The 6,372-nt window shown below is 40.1% G+C and overlaps 1 pseudogene; it reads left to right on the top strand.

The window, feature by feature from the left end:
- Nucleotides 1-6,035: 6,035 nt before the first annotated feature.
- LOC112809824 (U4 spliceosomal RNA) lies at nucleotides 6,036-6,104 on the top strand (annotated as a pseudogene).
- Nucleotides 6,105-6,372: the final 268 nt, after the last annotated feature.

Below are 6,372 nucleotides of genomic sequence, written 5' to 3'. Positions count from 1 at the left end.
GTGGTCTAAGGAACTGGGGATATAAGGCCATGTGCAGTATGTGGACAGTTTGGGGATACAGAGTTTTGACCACCCCCCAACACACACACACACACACACACACACACACACACACACACACAAGGAAAGTAGAAGGAACTCTCAAACACTGGTTGGTGACTCTAAATTGCATCCTATCAAGATGACAAAGTTAATTATGTATGATAGTTTATGTACTCACGACAATAGGAATCCCCTGAAGATAGGGATTACGCTGTCTTCCCAGCAGCAACCACAGTGACTTATACATCACAGGCTCTTGGTAAATGTTTGTGACCATGCTTGGGTATGGCAAACAAAGTCGCTGCCATTAGCTGCCCAGAGGGGTTCACGCAGAAAGAACGGGGAGACCGCATGACTTTTTGGATGTAGTCCCTGGGCTGGTAGATACGTCTTTGTATCTGGATTGCAATAAGATGTTGGGACAAGGGCCTCATATCTCTGTAGACAAGACTGAGAAGGATGGCTGGGAAGATGGCCCAGTTATGTGGATTAGTAACTGCTTGAATATGCGCTCAGAGGGTAAAAAATCGATGAATGTAAACATGATATGATGTCTCCAGAGGCCTGTGTTCAGCCCTACTTGTTTTTGTAACATTTTATCCTGCACACTGATGAGAACATCGTAGGTGATTTCTGCTCTAGATAGCGCAGTAAATCCTGTTTCAAGTTTAATAGCATTTTTAATGTGACTATGTCACCTTGCTTAATTTAACTCCAGAGCGCTTTTTAAAACATGTTCGTTTTTAATATAACATTGCTAATCACTGAATGGTCATGTCATGATTAAATTCAAGACCTTTTTTTCCCCCCTATTTTTTTTTTTTTAAGTAGGCTCCACACTCAGCGCAGAGCCCAATGTGGGGCTCGAACTCCCAACTGTGAGATCAAGACCTGAGCCGAGATCAAGAGTCGGACTCTCAACCAACTGAGCCACCCAGGCGCCCCTCCATTTTTTAATTGGGTTAAATCTACATGACACGTAATTTACCATTTTAACTATTGGTAAATGTACAGCTCTATGACATTGAGTACATTCACACTGTTGTGCATCCATCACCAACATCTACCTCCAGAACTCTTTTAATTTTCCCAGCCTTGAAAGTCCATACCCATTAAACACGAACTTCTCCCTCCCTCCCTCTCCTCAACCCCTAGCAATTGCCATAGTGCAATCAACTTAAACAGTGAATGTACCACTCCTGAATGACAAATAACCTGCAGAAAGAGTTTAAAGAAACATAGGGACAAACATCTCTATGGAACAGAAGTAGAAGAGTAATGCAGGAGAGAGCGTGCAGCCCATTGGTCAGAAGGGCTGTGAGCCTACAAACAGGCCATATAGACTGCAAATGGGGTGCCTATGGAGTAATAAAGAAGAAAAGTCCTCCACTGGAAACAGAAACCAGAGCAAGGCTTAGGATTGGAACCCACAAGCTAGGATGGCACACTGTAGGGCAGCACAACACAGACACCACATCAGAACCCCAAACAAACCTACTGGTATGTGTGAGCCACAATACCATGGACACGCAGCTCCAAAGCTTCAGAAGACCTGGCTTTTACCAGGGACACATGAGAGGACAGATAAAAGCAACCACAAAATCTTGGAAAAGAAAGTAAACATGAAAGAAGAGAGAGAAGAAGGAAAAAATATCTCCTACTCAAAATGAGCCTCTAAACCAAATTTCCAAAATAAGTAAAGAAACGTACTGCTAAAAATAAAGGCCAACCACAACAAAATAAAACATGAATTCACCTCATAAACATGAATTTTTAAGTGGTGTAATAAAGAATTTGTTGTGGGTATGCACGTGATGCTCCAAGAGTTAAGTTAAGGAAGCATAAACATCACATGAACACAAATCATGAAATAAAGAGAGAGGGCTTCCACTGACTACCACAGCTGAGGATGATCCCATTACCATAGCTGAGGACGATCCCATGGGAGCAATCTTTGCACAGATCACAAATGTCAACCCAAAGATGGAGACTGAACAGAAACATCAGGTTCTGGTAGGGAGCCCATGCTCACATGGAAAAGCTGCAGCGTGTCCCTGTTTTCACCACTTGTAGTTTGTGGGGAGGAGCAGTTGGGATGGTTTGGGACACTGGAGGGGTATTGGTCCAGTGACCCAGAGGACTGAATGTGGACACTGGGGCTGATGGAGTCAGGAGATGGGCAGAGGACTCCTGGAAGGAAAACAGTTGGAAAGGGGAATCTCTAATTTCTCCCTGCACACAACTTGGGTTTACCTCTACAGACACAGGCATGGAGTAGATTAAAGGCAGCCCAGCTACACACAAAATTACTGGACTGATGTCGGGCTACCATACAAGAAACAGAGTGCAGTCGAATTGGCTGCCTGCTACAACAATAGCAAGAACACTTCTCAGAGAAAATCTGTATTTCCAAGTTGCCACAACTTAAATTCAGAATATCTAGGATAAAAACTGAAATTGCCCAACAAAGAATTGGGACTATAGGATGCATTTTTTAAAAAGAAGAAAAGAGGGACTTCTGGGTGTCTCAGTTGGTTAAGCGTCTGCCTGCGGCTTAGGTCATGATCCAGGGGTCCTGGAATCACATCCCGCATCCGCATCCAGCTTCTTGCTCAGCAGGGAGCCGCTTCGCCCTCTGCCTGCCCCTCCCCCTGCTCATGCTCTGTCTCTCTCTCTCTCTCTGACAAATAAATAAATAAAATATTAAAAGAAAAAAAGACAATCAGTAGATACCAGATGAGTGAGATCCAACCAGACTGGCCTTTCCACAGATTACAAGTGCACACGAGTGATACAATACAAGGATCTACCTGAGCATTGCGCAGGACTGTCAACCGTCCTAACTTGTGTGATGTTTGTAGAACACCATATCTAGCGGCAAAACACACATCATCCATGTGCACATGGTATATTCGACAGAGCCAAACATTGCTGGGCCATAAGATAAGCTTAAATTTATAAAGACTGAAATCTTGCTGGGTATATTTGCTTACTATCACCGAATTAAAAACCAATAGCTATAAGATATAGAAAATCCCAATTATTTCTAAGTTAAGCAACATACTTCTAAATAATCCATGGGTCAAAATAGAGGCCAGAAAAGGAATTAGAGAGTATTTTGGATTAAATAATGAAAAAAAACACACAAAGTTTGTATGATACATCTAAAACACAGTCTAGAGAAAAATTTTGCTTATATTGGAAGACCGAAAATCAGTGATCTAAATTTACATCTTAAGAAATTAGAAAAAGAAGAGAAATTAAAGCCAAAACAAGTAGAGATGAGAGAGTAATAAAAATAAGAGCATGAATCAATTAATAGTAGAAATAAGAGCAGATATCAATTAAACATAGTGTTAGAGAAAAAAAAATCATTCCTTTGGAAATTTAAGAAGTCCTAAATAAATGGAGAGACCATATTCATGAATTGTGAGACTGAGTATGGTCAGGATGTCAGTTCTTCCCCAAATTGACCCATAGATTTAATGAAATCTCAATCAAAATTCTAGGAAGTTTTTCTGAAGAAATTAACAAGTTGATTTTAAAATTTGTATAAGAATTCAAAGCACCTAGAATAGGCAAAACAATTTTTCATATTTTTCCCATTTTATTTTCCCACTTTTAACAAACACTAGTTTTTAGAGTAGTTTTAGGTTCACCGTAAATCTGAACAGAAAGTACAGACAGTTTTTACACAATTTGCTTCTCCCCCCCCAACACAATTCCCCCACTAACAACGTCCCCTACCAGAGTGGCACATTTGTTACAATTCACGAACCTACACTGACACATCGTTATCACCCAAAGTCCGTAGTTTCCATTAGGGTTCACTCCTGGTGTTGCACCCTCTATGAGTTTGGACAGGTGTATGATGACATGTGTCCATCATTATATTAACGCATAGAGTAGTTTCATGCCCTAAAAATCTTCTGTGTTTCTCCTATTCATCCCTCCCCCACAACCCTTGGTAACCCCCGATCCTTTTACTTTCTCCATAGTTTTGCCTTTTCCAGAATATCATATAGTTGGAATCATACACAGTATGCAGCCTTTCCTGATTGGCTTCTTTTATTTAGTAACATGCATTTAAGATTCCAACCTGTCTTTCCATAAATTTGATCACTCATTTATTTTTCACACCAATACTCCATTTATTATCCATCCATTGTCTGGATGTACCACAGTTTGATTATTCATTCACCTACTGAAAGATAATCTTGGTTGCTTCCAAGTTTTGGCAGTTATGAGTAAAACTGCGACAAACATTTGTGTTCAGATTTTTGGGTAGAACATATGTTTTAGCTTTTTTGGGTAAATACAGAAAAGCGTGACTGCCGGATCATATGGTTTGAATATGTATAGTTTTATTAAAAACTGCCAGACTGTGTTCCAAAGTGGCTGCACCATTTTGCATTCCCACCAGCAGTGAGTGAGAGTTCCTGTTGCCCCAGATCCCTGTCAGCATTTGGTGTCATCCATGTTCCAGATTTTGGCCATTGTAACAGATGTGTCCTAGGATTTCATTGTTGTTTAAATCTGTAATTCCCCTAATGACATATGATATGACTCACTTTTTCATATGCCTATTAACTTTTTAAAAAATATTTCATTTATTTATTTATTTGAGAGAGAGAATGAGATAGAGCATGAGAGGGGGGAGGGTCAGAGGGAGAAGCAGACTCCCTGCTCAGCAGGGAGCCTGATTCGGGACTTGATCCCGGGACTCCAGGATCATGACCTGAGCCGAAGGCAGTCGCTTCACCAACTGATCCACCCAGGCATCCCTAAAAAGAATATTCTTTACCCCAAATGATGCTGGCCCAACTAGATATCTGTATGAAAATAAATGAACCTTGATCTTTACCTTAGGCCACATTAAAAATAAATGTAAAATTTATCATAGACCTAAATGCAACAGAAAAATGATAAACTTCCAGAAGAATACATAGGAGAAAAATCATTGTGACTTTGTATTATTAGGCAGTGTTCATTTAAAGAGAACACAAAAGTCAAGCTATGGAAAAAATATTAATAAAATAAACTTCATCAAAGTTACATAATTTGCTTTTTTTTAAAAAAGGATTTTATTTTTTTGAGTAATCTCTACATCCAATGTGGAGCTTGAACTTAACAACCCCGAGATCAAGAGTCGCATGATCCACCCACTGAGCCAGCCAGGTGCCCTCATAATTTCCTTTTTATTTTTTAATTTTTGTAAAGACTTATTTATTTATTTTAGAGAGACAGAGAGAGAGAGAGCATGAGCAGGGAGGTGGCAGACGGAGAGGGAGAGAGAGAATCCTTCAGCAGACTCCACACCCAGCACAGAGCCCAATATGGGGCTTGATCTCACAACCTGAGACTGTGATCTGAGCCTAAATCAAGAGTTGGACGCCTAACCAACTGAGCCACCCAGGCACCCCCATAATTTGCTTTTTAAAAGACAGTTAAGAAAATGAAAAGGCAAGCTACAGAGTGGGGGAGAACATTTGAAAAGCGTATATCTGACAAGGGATTTTTATCCAGAATATATATAACCAATAAATACATTAAGACATGTACAACATCATTAAGTGTCAGGAAATACTTAAATTAAAACTGCAGGGAAACACACATGCACTGGAGTGGCTAAAATTTGGAAAACCGACAATATCAAATGTTGACAAGGATGTGGGGCAAATAGAAATCTCATACATCAGGTTTAGAATGTAAAATGAGGCAGCAACTTTTGGAAGCAGCTTAGCAGGGCTTTGTAAAGCTAAATACACACTTACCACATGATCCAACAAAGCCACTCCTAGGTATTTACCCAAGAGAAATGAAAATATGTACACACAAGGATATAAGTGAATGTTCATACCGGTATTGTTTATAATAGCCCCAAACTGGGATCATCCCAAGAGCCTATTCAATGAATGATTGAATGAATGAATGAATGAACAAGTTATATCCATACTGTAAAATATCACTCAGCATTAAAAAGGAGCAAATCAAGCTTTGTGCAGTGGCAGTATCGTAGCCAATGAGGTTTATCCGAGGCACGATTATTGGTAATTGAAAAAGGAACAAATCACTGATACATGCGGCAACATGGAGGCATCATAAAAATGTTATGCTAAGTGAAGGAAGTTAAAAGCAGAAGACTATGTAATGCACGATTTCTTCTCTCTGAAGTTCTAGAAAAGGCAAATGTTACTAACAGAAAGCAGAATAATTGTTGCCTGAGGCTGAGTCCAGGATGGATTGGTTACAAAGGGGCATCGGGGAATTTGGGGTGGGGTGGGTTATTAGAAAGGCTTCATGTCTTGCATGTGGTGGTGGTTACAAGAC

This window comes from Callorhinus ursinus, unplaced genomic scaffold, assembly GCF_003265705.2.
Source record: "Callorhinus ursinus isolate GAN/ISIS: 27379988/994484 unplaced genomic scaffold, GSC_fseal_2.0 scaffold60, whole genome shotgun sequence".
NCBI classification, from domain to species: Eukaryota; Metazoa; Chordata; class Mammalia; order Carnivora; family Otariidae; genus Callorhinus; species Callorhinus ursinus.
The sequence above is the reverse complement of the archived record's forward strand: the minus strand, read 5'-3'. Positions and strand labels throughout refer to the sequence as shown.